Here is a 23,155-nt window from a genome sequence, read left to right on the forward strand (position 1 = left end):
TGCCAGCATTTGGATTTTTTTAAAATAAGTAGATTTCTTATTGACGGCAACTAAAAAAAAATAAAATAAAAGACAGAGGACAGAGTGATGACTTGGTGTGTGTGTGTTTGTGTGTGTGTGTTAGAACAAATACACTAAAGATATGTCAAATGTCAATTGTGGGATGAAAAACATAGGTAGTGTGTGTCATTATCCTGCATTAGCCTATTTTTCTGCATGTTTGAAATTTTCATAATAAAATTTTACAACAATAAATAAATAGATGGATAAATATAAACTCTGTAAAATGATTTTATAGCCAGGCTAACATGAAAGATAGAGTTATAGGAGCTAGGGGAGTGGTGGCCTCTACTGGTTTAATTAGGCTTCTATTGCTATGGTAATGATCATGACCAAAAGCATCTTAGGGAAGAAAGGGTTTATTTGGATTATATATCTCAGGTCAGAGTCTGTTGAGGGAGTCCAAGTGAGGGAACTCAAGACAGGAACCTGGATGCAGGAACTGAATCAGAAGCCCTGGAGCAATGTTGTTTACTGCCTTTCTTTCCTTGGCTTGTTCAGCCTGCTTGCTTGCTTGCTTGCTTTCTTTCTTTCTTTCTTTCTTTCTTTCTTTCTTTCTTTCTTTCTTTCTTTCTTTCTCTCTTTCTCTCTTTCTCTCTTTCTTTCTTTTTTCCTTTCTTTCTTTCTTCCTTTCTTCCTTCCTTCCTTTCTTTCTTTCTTTCTTTCTTTCTTCCTTTCTTTCTTCCTTTCTTCCTTTCTTTCTTCCTTTCTTTCTTTCTTTTTCTTTAAAAAAATTTATTTAGAAAGTATAAACCAATTGTACCACCTGAGTTTTCTTTTAATTCAAGACTCATGATGCAAAGCTAAAGTCACTGTGAGCTGGGCCTCAAGGACAGCTGTGAACCACACATGACTAATGATAATTGCTCAGGGACCATGAGCTATGATTAGAGAAACACAAGATCCGTAGTGTATGGTGGCTGAAGAGGCACACATGGAGAAGCCACACAGGCTTAGTCACGCGGATGTCGGTCTGCTGTCACTCCTCCGCACTAGGTGCGTGAAGCCAGGACACATGACTTCCCAGGGGTTTCTGTAGTTCATCCTTTGCCTGGTGCACAGCCTGCTTTCTTATATACTCTGCCAAGGGATGGCACAGTGCACAGCATCCTGGGCCCTCCCACATCAGTCATCAATCAAGAAAATGCCCCATAAATTTGCCTACAGGCAAATCTTAGAGAAACATTTTATTTTCAACTGAAGCTCCCTATTAAGTTTGCTAGCTTGGATCAAGTTAACAAAAATCTAACCAGCACACCTGCCTCTGGGATCCGATGCAAGATCCCACATAATCCACCATCTCTTGGATTTATTTACCTTGGTTCTCTACGTTCTATCTTACTTTCACGTTTTTGTGTCTTAGCTCAAAAAGTCTCTTCACAGCACAGAGCCTTTGCTCTTCCAATTTCTCTTTGCACACAATGCTAGAGGCTCAGCTTGCAGATACTGTTGTGGCAAGCCCTCTACATTCATATTTCTTGTTCTCAAGAGGACTTCCTTGTACACACACAATTATTTTTCATCATGTTTCTGTTTCTTTCTTGTATTCTGCTGGAATATGGCATCAAGGAAACAAAGATTACATCAGTCTTGTTCAATAATTGGCATACCTTTTCAGATAAAGAAAAAGTGACTACCTTAGGTTTGATGGATCACAGAGTATTTGTCACAAATACTAAAAACCACTTCTGCAGCAAAAGGCAGCCTCAGACAAAGACGCAAACAAATGGGCACAGGTGGTGTCTCAGTAATATTCTGTTCACACAAACAGGCAGCAGAAGGGATTTGGGAAATTGATCATAGTTTGTCAACTGTAGATAGTTTACACCCAGAAGAACAGATAATTCCTAGATAGTTTCTGAAATATTTGTAGAATCAATGATTAAAAGTCAGAGGACGGCTGTTAGGGCCACACAACCAACTCACTAGATACCTCCAAACACCCAGAAATCCCAGTAAAGAACACAGTTTAGGTTTCAGACTCCAGCCGAGGTAGCAAACTTCTTAAGCGGATTTCTTGACCCCTATCTTCCTCCTCTCCAAATCTTCTACAATCTATCCTAGACAGCAAGTGCATCTAAACCACAACTTTAAGTGACTTTTTGAACTTAAAGTTTTGAAGACATTCTGATCTTCCACTGTTAGTAACAAAAGTCCAACTCAAACTAGGTTAGGCAAAAACCAACACAGTATTTATTAAATTTGTTAAACATTCTGATTGGTAAAGACAGAAGTATGCCTGAGATGTTGTATGTTTAAATATCGAATCTTTTTGCCCCACAAGACAAACACATTGGAAAAGTGAATCTAAACCTTAGACATTCTAGTTAGTATATTTTCCCTGTGTATTCTTCAGCTCTGCCTTGTCTCTCTAAACACAAACATGTTTCCTGTAGATAGGAGACATCACTGACAGCTACAGTGGCCCATCAACCCAGCACCAGGGTGAGCCTACAAAAGGTCAGAGACTGTCTTCTTTGTGAACTATAGCTTACGAGTCCCAGGATCATGTGTTCATTACTAATTCAATATAAATCAGATAGCCAGATAAATCGTATGTCTCCAGTCCTGTTGTGTCTGGAAGACTGTTTCCTTGGAGCCATACATCATGTCCTCTTCTTCACAGAACTGTGAGCCTTGAAGGGAGGGGTTTGATGAAGACACCCCATTTAGGACTGAGTGCTCCGAAGTCTCTCTACACATTGAGCAGTTGTAGGTCTCTGTGTTAATTCCCATCTACTGCTTCTCTAATGAGGGTTGAGTGATACCAAACATGTTCTTGTAGAAAAGAAGCACACCTGTAAAGGGACAGAAAGTCAACAGTTTAGACATTGGGGACTAATTGATAATGAAAACTAATTGGTTTCTATGGCTATTACTCATCTTATATATGGATAACTTTCTATCCTTGTTAGAGGAAGTAAGGGTAATGGCCTCCTTGGTACTATGTACAAAGTGCACAGGAAGAAGGAAGGGTTCTTTGTAGACAAAAGCAGTATTATCTGCAATAGTGATTTGTGAGGCATGATAGCTCTTGGAAGGCTGAGGAAGAAAGATCGCCTAGAGGCCAATGTGGCATAATGAGTTTCAGGCCAATTTAAGCTAAGATATCAAAAATAAAGCAAAGCAAAAAAACATAAACTGGCATACAAAGAGGTGAATAATTTACACATCCCTGCTATGGACAGTGGACATCAGCCAACGTTGCTCTTCTGTGACAATTTGCTGTTCTCTGAGGTTTGGAGAAAGATCTATAATAGAGAAACCTATGGTTTTGAATGAGTAAGTTTGTTAAGTATACAGCAACCTAAAGTTAAAGAAAAATAGCAATAAATGGATATATATAGAAAGTAAAAAAAAATAGATAGATAGATAGATAGATAGACAGACAGATAGATAGATAGATAGATAGATACCATCAAATCAAAGGCTCAAAACACCCAGGAGAAATTAACTAGAGAAGCCATTCGGTCAATTGGAGTTCCTGACAAAATACCAAGCAAAACAGTGTTCCCTTGGGTGAGACTTTCAAGTAAAAGAACAAATAACAGCAGAAAGTTAACATAGCCAAATTAGAGACTTAACAACCATTCATAAATTGTAGAAGGAGCGGCCGGTTGCGTCCTGCCAGCCGGCTAGCTTTACCCAAAATAATTACACGGAAACTGTATTCATTTAAACACTGCCTGGCCCATTAGTTTCAGCCTCTTATTGGTTAATTCTCACACCTTGCTTTAACCCATATTTAGTAATCTGTGAAGCACCACGAGGTGGTGGCTTACCAGGAAAGATCCTAACCTGCGTCTGTCTCGGAGAGGAGAGTCATGGAGACTGCCTCACTGCCTTCTTCCTCCCAGCATTCTGTTTTGTTTACTCTGCCTACTTAATTTTCTGTCCTATCAAAGGGCCAAGGCAGTTTCTTTATTAGCCAATGAAAGTAACACATAGACAGATGACACTCCTACATCATTTCCCCTTTTTCTGTTTAAACAAAAAAGAAAAGCTTTCACTTTAACATAGTAAAATTACATATAACAAAACAGTTATCAAGCAAGAATTGCAGTTACAATATTTATATCTATTTTATCTTTTATCATAACTAAGGAAAACTATAACTATAACTAACCATTCTTCAACTCCATCAAAGACTCCAGAAGGATATAATATTATCTAAGTAAACAAGAAATAAGCAACTTCCAAACTCTAGAAATGACAGAGACATCTCACAGCCTGTACAGTCATCCAAAGCTCTGTTGTACCGATGGGGCATCAATCTTCAGCCTTCAGGCCCATAGGATCCAGCAGACTCTTCCATGAGGCCAGAAATTTCAAAGACAGTTCAGTCACTATCTGCTGTGTCCTGTAGAATGTCTCACAGATCATGAATCAGGAACCCTGAAAGACCATCTCACCTTTAGGCAAGTTCAGCAGTCCTCTCTCTGTGGGTTCTTTGTGTCCAATTTATGCATCAGTCCAGGCAAGAACAGTTTCTTGCCCAAATGGCTCTCAAACTCCATAAGGAGCCTCTTTGATGCCCATCTTCCTCTTGAAGTAGATTGGTGCTGCCACAAGCAGACGTGTCTCATTGTCATGGAAATCCCTAAGTTATTAAAACATTAAATGCCATATTCTGTAGTCTTTGAAAGATATGAAGAATGCCTGTCTGAAATATATCTATGCACATCTAGAAAGTCTAAATAACATGACTACAAACATGATTATAGATGATTATCCACGAACAACCTACATTTCCTAATTATACATTACATTTTAAATGAACTACATAATCACAATACCTTAATCAATATCAGAAATACATATACATATAACAAAATTGACCTTAAAATCCATATCAATGCAAATTATTCACATCTATATCATATCCCCCTTTAAATGTAAAAGAACATTTATAAACAATATTTGGGAACATGGGCACAGTTTTTTCTCTCCAAACTGCTTCGTGCTGAATGGGGGCGCTGTTATTTGGGTCTTTCATGGTATAACCTGCATGCTAGATTCATCTCAGTCAGCAGTTGAGTGAAGTAATTTTTTGAAGGTGTTCACAGCAACCTTTCAGGAGGGCGTGGTCTATCATACCATATTGGGATAGAAGCAATCCACAGGGTCTCATCCTCTGTGAAAACAAAAGAAAAAAACTCTTTTCAAAAGCATAATATCCTTAAATCCAAATTCTGAAGTCGTAATACCCTTATATCCATTCTGGTTTAGCTTGGCAGCCCATATAATGAAATGTCTCTCTGTATTTAGCTCCTTTACAGTCAAAAATTTTAAAGAAAACATAATGTACATAATCCAGACTCTCTGTGAATTTTCCATTTTTACGTGGCTTATTTTTATTTATTTCTTTTAATCTATAATTATCTACTCTGTCTCTTTAAAGACTTTACCCTTTTTTTTAAGGCTTTAACTTTATTGTCTATATTCTTTTTCTTCTCTCTCCCAAACCTACATACAGTCATCCAACACTATGACCCATTTAGAGGTCTTTTATGTCTGAATATGTTTTATTGTGAATCTGTAATTTTTTGCTATCTAGGAGCATTTTTGTTTTGCAGTTTTAAACCATTAAGCACTTAGGAATCTAAGCTGTGACATTCCTAGGTCAAAAACAGGTACTGCCGGCTTGCCTCACCCAGATCAACATGGCGGAGCCCCTCCTGCCTCTGAGCCTTGCACATTGCACTGCTAGCATGGTGGAGGCACTTGTGCCTCTGAGCTGCAGCACACAATGACTCCCTTTTAGGCACACACAGTGAGTGTAGTATCCATCAAACAAATCATAGCACTGTACTCCAAATGTTCCACAAAAGCTCTGTCTCTCACAGGAGCCAGAGAGAGATCGTGATGCGGGAAAGCCCAGAAACTGGTATTTCAAAACTGCCAGTTTCTAGTAGACCTGATCTCGCTGCCTACTCAGGCAGGAAGAATTGAGCCACGAGCATGGTCTCAGCTACTTTGCTCCCATCCCTGAGTGGGCACACAAACATCCTGGCCCAGAAATGTTCTGTAGCCAGAGTTTGCACCGGTGGCGGGCAGGACCCAGGAAGCCGCGTTTTAAAATGGCTCAGCTTTTTTTGTGTCGCTAATGCTGAAACAGGAAATCTCTCTATAGCATGCCCTAGCAAGCAGCAAAATCTGTGTTAAAATGTCTTTCCTTTATTTATAAGCTCTCTCAGGTTTTTAAGTGGATTTAGTTACCACGTTGGACTTAACAAATATCCATAAATGACTAAGTAGGGAAGTTGTGTCAGTCATCTGGAGTTCCTGATCCAGTTTTCTTTCTTTGGATGAGTTTCCCATGGCTGAGCCTCTGGTTTCTCTTTCCCACTCCAGGCATTTTTACATTGTGGAATAAACAATAGTAACCTCTGTTGGAAATAATTTGCCTTCTGGCTGTCTTCCAAGACATGATGCTTCTATTTTTCAGCAGTTTTACTATTCTCTTTCTCACAGAGTTAGGGAGCTCATCTAATCTCCTAATAAGAGGGCTTGGAGAAAACTTGACATAAACATGTTTGGGTCTGAAGTGGGGGAGTAAGCAACGCCACTTCTAGAGTTAGCATAAAGTACATTGCATGTGCCAACTGGCTATTCTGTAAATACAGATTAAATAGATCTAAACTGTGACTACTTCTTGTTGGTGGCTGTTTTCTAATACAGTTGAGTCATTGTAACAGAGACTATTAGTCCCCAAAGCCTAAACTATTTACTTCCTGTCCCTTTATAGGAAAGTTTGTCAACTTCTATTCTATAGGATAATGCTCAACATTGTTCAGTTTTCATCAGAGAAGCTTCTTTTTGCAGTAAGTGATAAATAACACAGAGAGCCACGACTGAACAATGTGCAGAGGGTGCGAGACTGTGGAGCACTCAGTCCTAAGGGGATGTCTTCATCAAACCCATCCCATGAAAGCCACAGTTCTGTGTAGAAGAGGAGGTGATGGATGGCTCCAAGAAAACAGCCTTCCACACATAAAAGGACAGATACACATGCATTCTTACAGAGACTGACAGCACACATAAGGTTTGCAAGGGTTGAAACCAGATAAAATTCCAGTACTAAGAAGGGGAAATGAACCCAACATCCACAGCAGGAAGAAGTTTGGAGAGAAATAACTACATCCATATTACCAAATATTGTTTATAAATGTTCTTTTACATTTAAAGGGAGATATGATATAGATATGAATAACTTGCATTGGTATGGATTTTAAGGTCAATTTTGTTATATGTATATGTATTTCTAATCTTGATTAAGGTTTTGTGATTGTGTAGTTCATTTAAAAATGTAATGTATCATTAGGAAGTATAGGTTGTTAATGTAGAATCATCGATAATAGTCAAGCTTGTAGTCACGTTTGTTAGATTTTCTAGATATATAGAGATATATTTCAGTTAGATAGGCATTCTTCATATCTTTCAAAGACTAAAGAACATGGCATTTAAGATGTTTTAATAACTTAGGGTTTTCATGACAATGAGACACATCTGCTCCTGGCAGCACCAAGCTACTTCCTGAGGAAGATGGGCATCAAAGAGGCTCCTTATGGAGTTTGAGAGTCATTTGGGCAAGAAACTGCTCTTGCCTGGACTGATGCATAGACTGGACACAAAGAACCCTCAGAGAGAGGACTGCTGAACTTGCCTAAAGGTGAGATGGTCTTTTGGGGTTCCTGATTCATGAGTCTGCAAGACATTCTGCAGGACACAGCAGATAGTGACTGAACTGCTTTTGAAATTTCCGGCTTCATGGAAAAGTCTGCTGGATACTATGGGCCTGTAGGCTGAATTGAAGACAGATACCCCAACAAGCAGGCCCCTTCATGTTACAAATGGTGCACAACGTGGATAACTGCACCCACAGAAAGCCTGAGAAAGCTTGGGAAAGAATAGAGCAAAGCATGTTTCCTTGTTAGCAGCAATTTCTCAGGTCTGCTCTGCTTGCTAGAGGCAAGCAAACACTCTCATCAAAGAGAGGCTTCCTGACTCAGTTTTAGCTGCAAAACCCTGCAGCCCTTTTAAGAGGTCCTGCCATGAAACACTTAAACAGTGTTGATGAAAAGCTGAATGCATGCTTTTTGGTTTTCAGCCATAGCAGGAAAAAAGTTGTGCCATTTTAAAATGCCGGCTTTCTAGGCCGTCCTGCCAGGGCAAACTCTGACTCTTTCAAGCAGGCGATCCTGACTCTCGAGCTTTTGAGTGTTGTTTAACACTGTTGAAGCTTGCTTACTGGCAGGGACCTTCAAACGCCATAGAGTTGTGGCAATAAAAATGGCTACAGCTGATACCTCCACCACAAGGCTGGAAAATTAAGGAATGGGCTGCATCCAGCCGTCAAAGCCACGGCTTTAAACCTACCTATATTGCTTGGTAAATTAAAGACTCATGTAATCAGAAAAAGAGATATACAATAGAGACTCAAAGACAAAGGAAACCTTTAAATGGTTTACAGTGTGTTAAAAATATATGCAGGCTAAAAGTTAAATTTCTTAGAATAAAAAAGAAAGAAAGAGAGTAATAGGGTGTGGTGGTACACACCTTTAATCCCAATGCCTGGGAGGCAGAGGTAGATTGACCTCTGTGATGTCAAACACCTTTAATCCCAATGCCTGGGAAGCAGAGACAGACAGATCTCTGTGAGTTCAAGGTGTTGTAGCACACATCTTTAATCCCAGCACAGGGGAGACAGAGACAGGCAGATCTTTGTGGCAAAGATACACAGTGTGAAACACTGTCTCAAAAAGCCAAAAGTTAAAAGTAAAAATAAAAGAAATACAGGTTAAAGTAAAGCCACATAAAGATGGAAAATACACAGAGAATCTTGATACTGTATGCTACTATGCTCTCTTTGAATTGTTTGAATGCTGAGGAAGGAGCAACAGCTGCTAAATGATATTTGTTTATAAATGCTGCTGAATTAATCCAAGATAGGTATTTTGAAAATACCTTGACTTCAAAATTGAAGTCAAAAGGTATGTTACTTTGGAGAAGAGATTTTGCTTCTGTTTCCACAGGAAATGAGAGGCTGTGGATTCAGTCTGAGTTAAGAAAAATCAGGTTTGACCAAGGAAAACCACCTGAGAAATCTCCAGTGGGAACAGATGGCCCAGATGTCTGAATTCTACATCCAGAACAGATTCAAGACTGCTGCCTGAGATGATCAAGACCCACAGGATACTCCAGTCAGGACTAGATAATAAGTCTAAATTTTCTTTAGGTCCCCATAAGATTATCAGCGCCCCCAACCAGCTGGAAGTAGCCTGGAATACTACGCCCACATTCCCAATAAATGGACTATGGATATTTTCCTTTGTTTAAAAAAAAAAAAAGAGGGGGAAGTGGTGCAGGAGAATTGTCTGTATTCTGTCAATGATGTTTTAAATAAACACTGATTGGCCAGGCAGGAAGTATAGGTGGGTCAACCAGACAGGAAGTAGAGCCTGGGCAATGAGAACAGGAGTATTCTGGGAAGCATGAAGTTCCCTCCGCATTCCTGCCCAGACCACCAAGAAGCAAGATGTAACCTGCCCAGCTGTGAAAGGTACCGAGCTATGTGGCTAGCATAGATAAGAACAATGGGTTAATATAAGCTACAAGAGTTAACAAGAAGCTTGAGTTAATGGGTCAATCAGTTTTATAACTTATGGAAATCTCTGTGTGATTTTCTTTGGGACTTGCTGGTTGTGGGGTACCGGGCAGGACAGAAATCCCAACAAGCCAGCCCTTCATGTTCCACTACCCTTAACCAAGTAGCTATTTGCAATTGGTACCTACTGGAAAGAAAACACCAGTTTTCTTCAGTGAAATGTCCAGAATGGGCCCTGTGATGGCTTGAAAGAAAATGGCCCCCAGAAAGGGAGTGGTACTGTTAGAAGGTGTGGCCTTGCTAGAGTAGGTGTGGTATTCTTAGAGAAAGTGTGTCACTGTGGAGGCAGGCTTGGAGGTCTCATGTATGCTCAAGCTATGCCTAGCTCTCAGAACACTGCAAGTCAAGATGTTAAGACACTCAGCTGCTTCTCCACCATCATGTCTGCCTGCACACCACCATGTCATACCATGATTATAATGGACTAAACCTCTGATGATGTAAATTACCCTAACTAAATATTTCTACTTTACAAGCATTGCCATGGTCATGTTATCTTTTCCCAGCAATAGATGCCCTATGATAGAAGTTGGTACCTTGAGTAGGGTATTGCTATGACAGGTCTGACCATGCTTTTGCTTGAAGAAATATGAACCTTGGGACTGTGGGTTAGCAAAGCAGGTGAGCACTTTAAGTACTGCCTAGTGGACCATACTAGTAGGAGCATGGAAGACAGTGGTACTGAGTGTGATTTGTTGAATTGTGGGTACCTGATTCAGGAAATTTCAGATGTAAAGAATATTAATATGTGGCCTAGAGGTGGTTCTTGTGAAATTTTGGTAAAGAATGCAGCTGTTTTTTTACCCTTGTCCAAAACGTCTGCCTGAAGCTAAAGTGAAGAGATTTGGATTAATAATTCCCATTGGCAAAGGAAATCCCAAAACAGCCTAGTGTAGACTCTGTCATGTGGTTACTAGTGTTCATGCTTAGAAAGATTTATAAAGAAAAGTCCCTAGCAAGGAAAAATAAAAATGTACTATTTGAAAAGAAAAATAACATCAGAAAGTGGAATAAAACTAAGCCCTGTGTTCAAGGAGACAAAAAAAAAATGACTTAAGGGAGTGATGACCTCAGAGCAAGGTCTCATCCAGCAAAGTTTCTAATTTGTGAAAAGGAAATAAAGAAAAGTTTAGAGCCAGGTGTGGTGCTGCACACCTTTAATCCCAGCACTTGGAAGGCAGAGGTTGGCAGATCTCTGAGTTTGATGTTAGCATGTCCCACAGAGCAAGTTCCAGAACAGCCAAGGTTAGGTAGTAAAGGCAACAATCAAAAACAGAAAGCTGGTGAAGATGTAATGAATGAGGGGGCCATGTTCCAGTCCCTGCAAGCAGCATTATCCATCCATTAAACACTTTATATCTCATCTTTTCTGCGACAGCTTCCCCAACTTTCCTAGTTGAAGTGAGCATTGTAACTGGCTTCCAGTTATCTACTTTAATGGAGTTTTCTAGAAAGGATGCAAATGATCTTGGAATATCATTCACTGGTAGAGGGCTTGCTTGCAAGCACAATGCCCTGGCTTCAAATCTCAGTATCACACACACAAAAGCAAAGCAAATAGACTATCCAGTTAATTTTGAGTTTCAGTTAAAAAAATATGGTCTGTTAGCATATGCATATCTCATAATATTTAGGACATACTTCTGAAAATTTTTATTGCATATCTGAAATTAAAATTTAATTTGATTTCCTGAGCATTTTTGTAATCTGAACACCAACCTATTTTTTGATTATTGCTCAGACATTGTTCAACTATTAATATAGCCAATATAGATGGCATATATGCTATTCACATGCATATGCATCATAATAAATTAATGAATAGAATCCCATTCCCTGGCTATAGCAGTTGTTCTCACCTTTCTAATCCCGCGCCCCTTTAATACAATTCCTCTTATTGTGGTGACCCTCAACCATAAAATTATTTTCATTGCTATTTCATAACTGTAATTTTGTTACTGATATGCAGGCTATCTAATATGCAACCCCAAAGGGGTCACAACCCACAGGTTGAGAACCACTGGGCTATAGCAACTCATTTTTTTTTAAAAAGACACAATGTAATATCTAGCCCTGGCCAATAAGACTACAAAGATGCTTGCTGGTGATTTCTAGGGAAGACGCTTTCTTGCTCTTCAGAACTTTCAGAAAAGACTGCTCACAGGAAGAAAACCCTACAGTTAAAGAACCAGACGCTTGATGACTCTAATCAGAGAACCAGAGAATAAAAAGAAATATGGCCCACATTGGCATCATTCCCTCACCCAATCAACATGGAAGCTCATTATATCTCTGAATGTACAGTGCACAATCCAAATACACAATCCTTTGGGGCTTGAATTGAACTGGCTCAACACAGTGTCTCTTAAATTCTCTTCCTACTCCGATTCCTTCCAGCATTACCTATGGATTCATCCATCTAATGAAATTTACAAAATTTTGTACTGGGATGTAAACAGTTTCTATTGCCTAATGTTATCTCACAAGTTAACGGAAGGAATTCAATCTTATTTTACTTCTGTCATAATGCATATATATGTACATATGTATATGCATGATGATTGTTCATTAGTAATAATTATGGAAGATCTACTTGAAACAGTGCATACTCTGGAAATGTTTCTCTTTCCAAACAATTTGATCACTTGAAAAATTCCTTAGAATCTATCATGAGAATCCTGTTCCTCCACCTTCTGATTCTGTAATATTTCCACTAGAGTATATTCTTCTGACATCTGTCTTCCCCTGGGTAATCCTACCTATGGGAGAAGTAGTACGATGAACAATATCCACTTTCTTGTTTTGCTTGAACTGGAAGAATAAGAGTGTGCTAAATATCGTGTATATGCGTGACTTCATCTTCTCCGTACTTATTTTCCAAGATCTAAGAATGAGAGACATAAAGCAACACCCTCTAAAGCTGCATTTTCTAGAAAGCGGCCTACCAGGAGCTCAATGTCTAAGAACAGGAATAGGAAGCTTGGTTTGGATCAGAGGGTGAGTCTAAGCCACATTCAGTGACATTTCATTTCCTTGTCTCTGACTATAAGGCATATTTCTTATTTAACTCTAAACCCAGAGGAAGAATGTTCTAGGCAATCACCAATAATGTCTATCTCCTGTGTATATATGTAGACAAAGTTTCAGAGTTACTATGCATTGTTTCTTTCCCTTGTGTATTATTTACTCCCTAAACTCTGCCTGGCAAAATAAATACAAATGAAAGAAAACTTTAGTTTCAAAGGAATCATTTATAGCAATCAAAATTTCAAAGTGTTAGTAGTAATAGCAATGTTAATTTTAACCACAGAAAGTTCTGAAGTCAATGCTTTTATTGGAACGAGTCTGTTGAATACGATGGGTAGACTTTACTCATATCCAAAATCATCAAAGCAGCTGCTTACACACCTACGTTGTTCATAGGCCCATAAATGAGAGTCTTCTTTTCCAAACATTTACATAAAGTTGCAAGAGAGAAGAACTCCCTGTATTAAATACCTGTCAATAATACAGGTATTTAATAAATGCAATTTTAACATTTATATGAATTAACATAAAGTATTCCTACATAAACAGGATACTATAAATGTTCAATTAGTCTGGTAAATTTACAGTAGAACAAATAACATTTAAAAATTTATATACTAAAGCTCATGCACCACAACCCCATATATAGGTCCTAAACATGAACTGTTTCAGAGAGTATTGAAGAATGCTTTAAAGCTGCCTGTAGAAACTGTTAATCAACCTCATCTTTTAAAAAGCCCAGCCCTTTGCAGTCATACTCAGTCACCTGGGGATCTTCATTTTATGCTGAATACATTTATTTCTGACATGCTTACAAGAAGTGGATGTGATGTGCATGTTGTTGGTTAACATATCAAAAACAAACATAGATTGGAATTTTAATTCTTAAACAATTAAGTACACAACTACGAAGATTTTCTATATTAGCAAAAGTAAAGCTGTTTTCTAAAGAGATTGTTTTAAATCTAATTTTGAGCATCCATTACATAATTTATGTGCCATGTGTGAGCATTCCTCATTGCTTACAGCATCATTCTATTCCACACTGAGACAATTCCTCTCTTGCACACTGTTGCCTCCTGACAACGGCTGTCTGGAATGACAGCGATCGATGCCAACATCCCTCCACATCACATCACACTTTTTATGCGATTCAATCTGTGTGTAGAAAAAAGTTCTGCATACTGATCATTAAATTTTATAATTGGTATTATAATGTCTGAAAAAGCACTTTTTTGTTTGTTTGTTTTTGAGACAGGGTTTCTCTGTATAGCCCTCACTATCCTGGAACTTGCTCTATAGACCAGAGTGATCTTTGGGTCAGTCTTTGACAGAAAAGTGATTTCTTTCCTATTTCATCATAAAAGCATCTTGTTCTTACCAGTAACATGTTTACACCACATGATTAACTGAACTAAAGTTGGAGGCATCCTCTTCTTCAGTCCAGGATGATTCCTGCAGGAAGTCTGAAGAGAAAGAAGGACATCAGAAACTTTCTTGTTTCCCTACTTAGGGCTTTCTCTTTTCCACAAACTCAGGTACAGCAGCTTGCCTAGCTGTTTTAGGGAGAAGTGGCTAATAAATAATATACTTAGTTGGTGTGTTATTTTTCTGTTACTGTGATGAAACACCATGACCAAGGCAGCTAATAGAAGAATTTATTTGGGCTTCCATTTCCAGAGGAATAAGAGTCCATTACCATCAAAGCAGTGGAGGGTGGCATCAGGCTGGCTTGAACAGTAAGCCCAAAACTCACACTTTAAACCACAAGCAGGAAAGAGAGAAAACAAAGTTGGATCACTGAGTGACTATGAAACCTCAAAACTTATCCCTAGTGACATACTTCTTCCAGCAAGGCCATACATCCTAAACTTCCCCAAACAGACACTAACTGGGAACCAAATGTAGTAAGGAGGCTGCTAGTTTGTTCCTGGCCACGTAGCCCTGAAATAATCACACAGAAACTGTATTAATTAGATCGCTGCTTGACACATTAGCTCTAGCTTTTAATTGGCTAACTCTTACATATTAATTTCACACTCATTTCTATTAATCTGTGTATTGCCGCATGGCCATGTCTTACTGGCTAAAGTTCTGGCGTCTGTCTCCAGCAGGGCTACATGACTTCTCCTGATTCTGCCTTCTCTCTCCCAGCATTCAGTTTAGTTTTTTCCACCTAGCTCTGTTCCCCTATAACTCTGTTATAGGCTCAAAACAGTTCCTTTATTTATCAATGATAATCACAGCATACAGAGGGAAATCTCATATCACCTCCCATTTTCTGTTTTAAGTAAAAAGGAAGATTTTAACTTTAACATAGTAAAATTATATAAGAATTATATAAAAGAATTATAGTTATATCTATTTTATCTTTTATCATAACTAAGGAAAAGTATATTATTACTATCTATTCTTCAACTCCATCAAAGACCCAAGAAGGATTATAATATTACCGAAGTAAACAGGAAGTGCATTGTAAGCAACTTCCAAAACTCTAGAATTGACAGAGCAATCTCGCTGCCTAGACAATCACCCAAAGTTCTTCTGTACTGTTGGGGCATCTATCTTCAGCCTACAGGCCCATAGTGTCCAGCAGACTTTTCCATGAATCATGAAATGTCAAAGACTTTTCTGCCTATATTGGCAGTTTGTCAGTCACTTTCTTTTGTGTCCTGCAGAATGTCTGGCAGACTCTTTGATGAAGCAGAACCCCTGAAGAATGGTCTCACCTTTAGGCAAGCAAGTTCAGCAGTCATTTCTCTGTGGGTCCTGCATGTCCTGTACTTCACACAGTCCAGGCAAGAGAAGTTTCTTACCCAAATGGCCAATACACTCCATAAAGAGCCTCTTCAATACTCGTCTTCCTCTGGAATCTATTGGTGCTGCGAGGAGCAGATGTGTCTCAATGTCATGAAAAGTCTTAAGTTCTTAAAACATTTTAAATGCCATATTGTGAAGGTTTCTGAAAGATTTGAAGAACACCTATCTAACTGAAATATATCTCTATATATCTAGGAAATCTAACACACATGACTACAAGCTTGAGTATTATAGATGACTATCTATTAACCTACATTTCTTAATTATATATTATATTTTTAAATAAGTTTCACAAACATAATACCTTAATCAAGAGCAGAAATATACATGTAACAAGACTGACCTAAAATTTGTATCAATAGGGCAAGATCCATACCAATGCAAATCTCAATAGCATAGCCCCCTTTAAATGTAAAGACATTTATAAACAATATTTGGGGATTTGAGTGTAGTTCTCTAGACTACTTCATGTTGATTGGGGGTGCTGTTAATCAGGACTTTCTGGTATATCCTGTTTGCTAGGTTCATCTCAGTCAGCAGTTGGGTGAAGTAATTTTTTGGAGGTGTTCACAACAACCTTTCAGGGGGTCTTGTTCCATCAAACCGCATTAGTCTGTTTTTAATCCACAGGTTGTCATCTGCTATGTAAATAAAAGAAGAACCTCTTTTCCAAAGCAACATATCCTTCCACTCAAGATACCTTTATGCTGATTTAACTTAGCAGTCCATACAAAGAAATGTCTCTCTGTACTTAGCTCCTTCACACTCAAAAAATTCAAAGAAAACACAATAATATTCACAATCCAGACTTTCTGTATATAATTCATCTTTATGTGGCTTATTCTTTTTTTTTACTTCTTTCTATATTCTTTTTCTTCTCTCTCCTAAGCCTATGTACATTTATCCAAAACTGTGAGCCATTTAGAGGTCTTTACCATCTGAATTTGTCTTTATTGTGTATTTTATAACTATTTTCTGACCAGGACTGCTTCTTAAAATGCTAAACGCTTCTTAAAAACTTAAGCTGCAGAATTACTAGGGTATATATGGTACTGTCTGCATGCTTTGCCTAGCCCAACGTGGTCAAGGTCCGTTGACTGCCTCTGAAAGCCATGCACATTATCCCAGTTCCAAGTATGCAGCCGCTCTATGTTGAACTATTAAGCAATTTGCAACACCCTGCCCACAAAACCCATTTAAATGCTTGATAGCCAGACATTGTCAGAGTTCGTTTCAGCAGCATGGCCCTGAAAGTCAGCATTTCAAAACTGTGAATTTTTTTTCTGTTACTGCTGAATCAGGAAAACTTCTCTCAAAGGAGCCATCCTTCTGCCTGCTTCTAGCAAACAGAGTCCAGCCAAGAAAATGCCACTACCTAACCATGCTTAACTCTGTTCTTTTGTATCCAGATTCCCCTTCAAGCCCTCCCAGGTTCTATGTGGATTTTAACTAGCCACGTTGGTGTCAATTTGTAGTAAGGAGGCTGCTAGCTTATTCTTGGCTACTTAGCCCCAAAATAATCACACAGAAATTGTATTAATTAAATCACTACTTGACTCATTATCTCTAGCTTCTTATTGGCTAACTCTTACATATTAATTAAAGCCATTTCTATTAATCTGTGTATTTCCATGTGGCTGTGGTTTATGGTCTAAAGTTCTGGCGTCTGTCTTCCGCAGGGCTACATGGCTTCTCTCTGACTCTTCCTTCTCTTTCCCAGCATTCAGTTTAGTTTTCCCCACCTAGCTCTGTTCCCCTATATCTCTGCTATAGGCCCAAAACAGTTTCTTTATTTATCAATGGTAATCACAGCATACAGAGGGAAATCCCACATCAAACAAATATTCAAATGTCCAGACTATGGGGAACATCTCATCTCACACCACTATTCTTGATTGATTATACCTTGTTTTGATTTCATAAAAGTGTTCAAGTACTCTTATATATTCTTTGGAGACTACTTTGTTGGGGCTCTCATATCAGAAGTTCTCTTCATGCCAGATTTAATGAAACTTTTTTGCTGGGTATCAAATGCAATTTTCATAACATGCTATTGATTCTCAACAAGATGCTTCCAACATCTCTCTCCTGGAGATGGTGTACTCCTGCCAGAAATTCCTGTTGTCCCAACAGCCTAAATCTTTCAATCCAGTGGTTCCATTCAGTTGACAGGGCAGATTTGGGCATCCTCTGTGCTAACAAATGCTTGGAGTCAGCATGGTTCTTAAAACACATACCTCTTACCTTTTTGAAACTAGCTGCCCCCATGTCTTCTCCTATTAGTTTATAGGCATTCCTCTGTAATAGCAGTTCACCCTGCTCCTTACTCACTTCCCTCTTCTAAGATCCTCAAATCAAGTTTCACACAAAACAAGTTTCTCTGTTCTAGTCTGCTAGGGCCAGACCCAAAACCAAACACGTAGCCACATTGCTTCCTTTCAGACTGGGTCAAACACAGAACAGGACACAGGGGATGTGTGAGCTTGTCCCCACGGCATGCCCCTTTGGTACACTTCAAAGAGTAAAACATTAGTTGGAAGGGTCATTGGACTTTGAATCCATTTCAAGGTTAAAAAAAATTGTGAACACACATGTACTTTGTATAAAGTCATAATTTAATAAACAAAGAAGAACACAGTTTTCTCAATAAAAAAAAATCTCATTGATAACATCCTGGTGTACAAACAACCCGTGAACAACTGGGAGATACAGAGAGAAACAAAAATAATTTTGCATGATAGAAACATCTGAATTTTAAGATAAATCTTTCTGTATTATTTTAACAGCAATAGAAAAATCCTCTTGGACTAAAAGTATTCACTTGCTTGCATGATTATAACATATACCCCACCCTCAAAGAATTTTCAATACCATCACAATGCCTCAACACTATAATACAATTTGTGTATAAAAACAGTCTGAGGGGGCTGGAGAGATGGCTCAGAGGTTAAGAGTACTGGCTGCTCTTCCAGAGGTCCTAAGTTCAATTCCCAGCAACCACATGGTGGCTCACAACCATCTATGAGATCTGGTGCCCACTTCTGGCAGGCAGACAGAACATTGTATACATAATAAATAAATAAATTTAAAAAAAACAGTCTGAGAGATGAACAGTAAAGGATATTCGGGCATGGGATGGTATAAATTCTAATAAATGACTTAAAGTGGGGCCTAAAAGTGTGTCTTGTGAGGCATGGATGAACGTGGATTTTTCTCAGTCTTGAACAAGGGCATTCTAAAGATAAAGACAAAGATGAAAATGAAGGGGAAGAGGAGGAAGAGGAGAAGGAATAAGAAATCAGAGACAGGAAAAGTAGGGTTAGGGAAAGAAGGAGGAAGATAGGAAACAAAGACATTATAGAGAAAGTGCTGTGGGAAAGTTCATGTAAACAATTCAGTAGTCTGGGATTAATAAGAACTAAGGAATCAAACGTGAACAATAAATCAGCCAGAGTAGGGGTGACCTCACCAATAGCATTTTTATTGTTCCAGAGGTTTTTGCTTTTCTGGGACCTAATCTTTTTCTTAAAATGATGCTCGTTTTGAATTCATTATCTTCAGTTGGACTACAACTACATTCTAGTATTATTTTAGAATCAATTTCTCTCTCTTTGTTTTACTACCAGCAGAATTTACTACCAATATAATTGGTTTGGGGTCTATGGGCTCCAGGTAATTGTATAATTAATTTTACTCAGTGAAAACAAATCTTATTTCTTATCAGTTGCACCACTTTGCTTTCCATTGCTGTGATAAACACCAAGATCGAAAGTAACTTGGGAAGGAAAGGGTTTATTTCATTTTATACTTTTTGGTAATAGTCCATCACTAAGAGAAGTTAGGGCAGAAGCAATAAGCATAAGCCAAGGAGGGATGCTGCTTATTAGCTTATATGTCATATGTCCCTTTCTTATACATCCCATCTGCCTAGGGATAGTACCACGCATCAATTAGTAATTAAGAAAATGCTCCATAGACATGCTCCACAGGTCATTCTCATGCAGAAAATTCTCAGTTGAGGTTCCCTCTCTCCAGATGACTCTAGTCTATTTAAAATTGACAAAAACTGCCAACACAACTGGCTCCTTGTCAACATGAGACACAAACACATCATTATTAAACCGCAACTCTTTTTGCTTGTCTCCAAGGTCACATGATAATATCATGCTATAAAACACAGGACAACTTTAAAAGTCCTACAGAATTAAAAAAAAATCATCAGCTGAAGTATTTAATGTCTCTTTAAAAGTCTAAGGTCTCCTAACTCTACTTTTTATAAAATATAAAATAATTTGTATACTTTCTTATTCTTAGAAGGAAGGATAAGACCACAGTTACAATCGGATCAAAGTATCAAATTCCAACAGTACAAATAGCTCAGTGTCTGTCATCTAAGACTCATCATCTTCTGGGCTCCAAAGAGCTTGGGTGACCCCACTTGTGTACCTTACCTAGTAAGCTCAATCTTGAGTTACTCTATACCTACCATTGTCACTGGTGGTCATCCCACGGGCCTGGCATCTCCAAAATACTGGAGCTTCCACTGCAACTCAGGCTGTGCCTTCACAAATGACCTCCTGGTCTCTTCTAGGAAAGCACGAGCTCCATCACACTGGCAGCCTCAACTGATTTCCATGATTCCTTCATACTTCTGAAGCCAATACCTTGTGAGAAATTCCTCCACACTTCAAGTTCCGATGCCAGTTAGCGATACATCTCGGATCTCTGTGAACCTCAGCTCCTCTGTGCTGAACCTTAGGGAATTTGTCCTAGATAATTTCACAATGCTGCTGGTCTTGTATTAATCACAGCTGAGTTTTCAGCTTCAGCTAACCAGTATAGATTGTACCAGTAAAGCAAGAAGTCTCCACTTCTACTGATTCTTAATCAAATATATCATACAAAGGTCTCTGACAGAGTCTTTGAGGTACTTTCCAACTTCCCTCTGAAACTTCACAAGACATGCCTCCACAGTCTGCACTTAGGTGAGAGTTGTCAATGTTCTTATCTTCTACACCCCCACAATAATAGCTCCTTAAATTCTGAGCACTCACACTTGTTTGCTTTTCCAGTCCTAAGCTCCAAAATTCTCCCTAAATACTTCCCTAAACAACATGGTCTTTTTCATCATGTTCGGGAATTTCATTCCCGAAATTCCTGGTCCCAACTTCTCTCCTAAAGTGCTTTCTGTTGACATGTTTATCACACGACCAAAGGCACGCTCCCTCCCCCCGCCCCCCCAAAAGTTCTTTTTATCTTACACTTTCAGGCAACAGTTCCTCACTGACAGAGGTCAGGGCAGAAGTCTAGGCAGGAGCTAAAGCAGAGACCCATGGAGGGACATTGATTACTAGTCTGCATATCTGGTTGATTCAGCTACCTTTCTTATGCAGTCCAGGCCCACCTGCCTTGGGACTGTAGAGTCCTTTTGCATCAATTAGCAGTTTAAAAACACTCCATAGGGCCTGGAGGGATGATGGCTCAGCCGTTAAAGGCTAGGCTCACAATTAAAAATATAAGAGTTGGGTTCCCAGCACCCACGGCTGTCCCTCCAGGTATATATATATATATATATCCACACTCCGTAGGTCAATATGATGGAGGTAATTCCTCAGTTGAGGGTCCCTTGTCCCAGGTGACTCTGGTTTGTGTCTTTTTGACAAAAAGCAGCGATCACATTAATTATTATCTGCTATACAAACATCTTGAGACTGGGTTGATAAGCTATGTAATAAACGAAGAGTTTAAATGAAGGATGTGATGCAATCCTAATTAGTATTATTAAACAAAAACCTGGAGTCAGATATCCAGGTAAACGGTGAAAGATCAGAGAAGTAAAGGAGCCAGCCAGACACTAGAGAGACCTTTTATTTCTACCAAATCCTCAGACCAAAGTGGGCAACATCCTGTCTGCACAGTAACTCAGACTGCATGCTTGGACTGCCTCTTTCAGACTGCATCCTCAGACTGCATGCTGTCTCAATGATACCTCAGACTAAATGGGATGAGCTCCTGTCTCCTCTCCCCGTATATTTCTCTCTCAGCCCAGCCACGTCACTCCTGTGTCCACTACCCTAGTGTTGGGATCAAAGGTGTGAGCTCTGGTTTTCTTTTATCCTGTGTAGATCAGGGTGACCTTGAACTCATAGATATCAGTCTACTTCTATCTTCCAAGTGCTGGGATTAAAGGTGTGTGCCAACACTACCTGGCCTCTATGGCTAACTAGTGTGGCTATCCTCTCGACTCTGATCTTCAGGCAAGCTTTTTTTTTTGTTAGAGCACAAACAAAATGTCATAGCAGAAGGGTCATTTGAGGGACCTTCAAGAAGGCAAGCCACACAGATGAAACTGCAGGAAGAAGGGAGCAGGCACCACTTGGGAAGACCATTGCCTGGTTGAGAATAAATAACTATCAGAATTTAATGACATTATCCATTTCTAAGGCTCAAATATAGTTTATTCAAATACTGTCCAGTGAGAGGTATAGGACAGAAAATAGAACTTTTTGTTAAAAAGGAGAATAATGTTAATTTTATCTTATGTATTTCTCCAGAAAACTTAAGTGATCCAAGGAAGGAGCCTTCAGCTTTCCAAAATTACACTGGCTTAGTCTAATGAGCTATCTTTGCCTTCCTTAACATGTAGCTTCCATTTCTATTTCATACTTGTTGTTGTTTGCCAGGCAATGGATGAGAGATGCTTCTCTTATAAGGAACACACTTAGTGCTCACTCACAGTTTTTTGACAGCATCCAGCTGAAAGGGAGGCCAAAGGATATTTTTTTAAAAAAAGAAAGAAAAAGAAACTGAGTCACCAAATGTCTTGCTAAAACTTGGAGGCAGATATGCTCTCATAAAGTCGTAGTTAGTTCAAATGTGGTAGCTCACAACTGTAATCCCAGCTCTCAGAAGATAGGGTAGAGGATCAGGAGTTTGTGGTCAACCTGGTAAGTACAACAAGGCCCTGTCTCAAACAAAACAAAGAATTTAAAAAATGAAAAGGAAAGGAAGAAATGTGAGAAAGGAAGAGGAAGGGAGGAAAAGACAATGAAAACTGAACATGTTGGACTGTAAAATTTAATGGAGGATGACTACAGGTAAGTAAGACATTGCTTTATACATGAAGTCTTACAGTCTTGGATAAGAGATTAGCTTTGAATTAAGCAGAAGCTAATTCATGCAATGTTGTAGTTAAAGAACTTTCTAGCTGGGGAGAGAAGCCAGGGCAGAACAGAGAAGCAACACTGCATTTGTCTGGTCAAAGAAACGACCAACTCACAGGGGCCAAAACAAACAAGAATAGGCTAATGATGGGGAGCCAAGTGAAGAAAGTATTTCAAGAGAGAGAAGCAGTCAACTGTGTATGACATGCAAGGGTGAAGCCTCGGTCATTGGAACGGCAGAGTGAATATCATTGTTACCTCTGGCAAACAGCATGGCAGGGTGAAGCCTTGGTCACTGGAATGGCAGAGTGAATCTTATAGTTACCTCTGGCAAACAACATGGTAGGCATGAAAGGCAGTGGAGAAAATTCTAGAAGACACAAGAAAATGGGATTCGACGGAGCAAAAATTCCTTTGA

General features: G+C 39.0%; 1 long non-coding RNA gene across 1 annotated transcript; it reads right to left on the reverse strand.

Moving 5' to 3' along the window:
- Positions 1–3,730: 3,730 nt before the first annotated feature.
- On the reverse strand, positions 3,731–20,445 carry LOC146889719 (uncharacterized). The gene is made up of 4 exons (XR_015736648.1): positions 20,061–20,445; positions 15,484–15,636; positions 14,136–14,220; positions 3,731–5,194 (listed from the first exon to the last, which is right to left on the reverse strand). It is a non-coding gene; the product is annotated as an uncharacterized LOC146889719 (long non-coding RNA).
- Positions 20,446–23,155: the final 2,710 nt, after the last annotated feature.

The sequence above is a fragment of the Myodes glareolus genome, chromosome 25 (genome assembly GCF_982192425.1).
Source record: "Myodes glareolus chromosome 25, mMyoGla1.1, whole genome shotgun sequence".
Taxonomy (NCBI): domain Eukaryota; kingdom Metazoa; phylum Chordata; class Mammalia; order Rodentia; family Cricetidae; genus Myodes; species Myodes glareolus.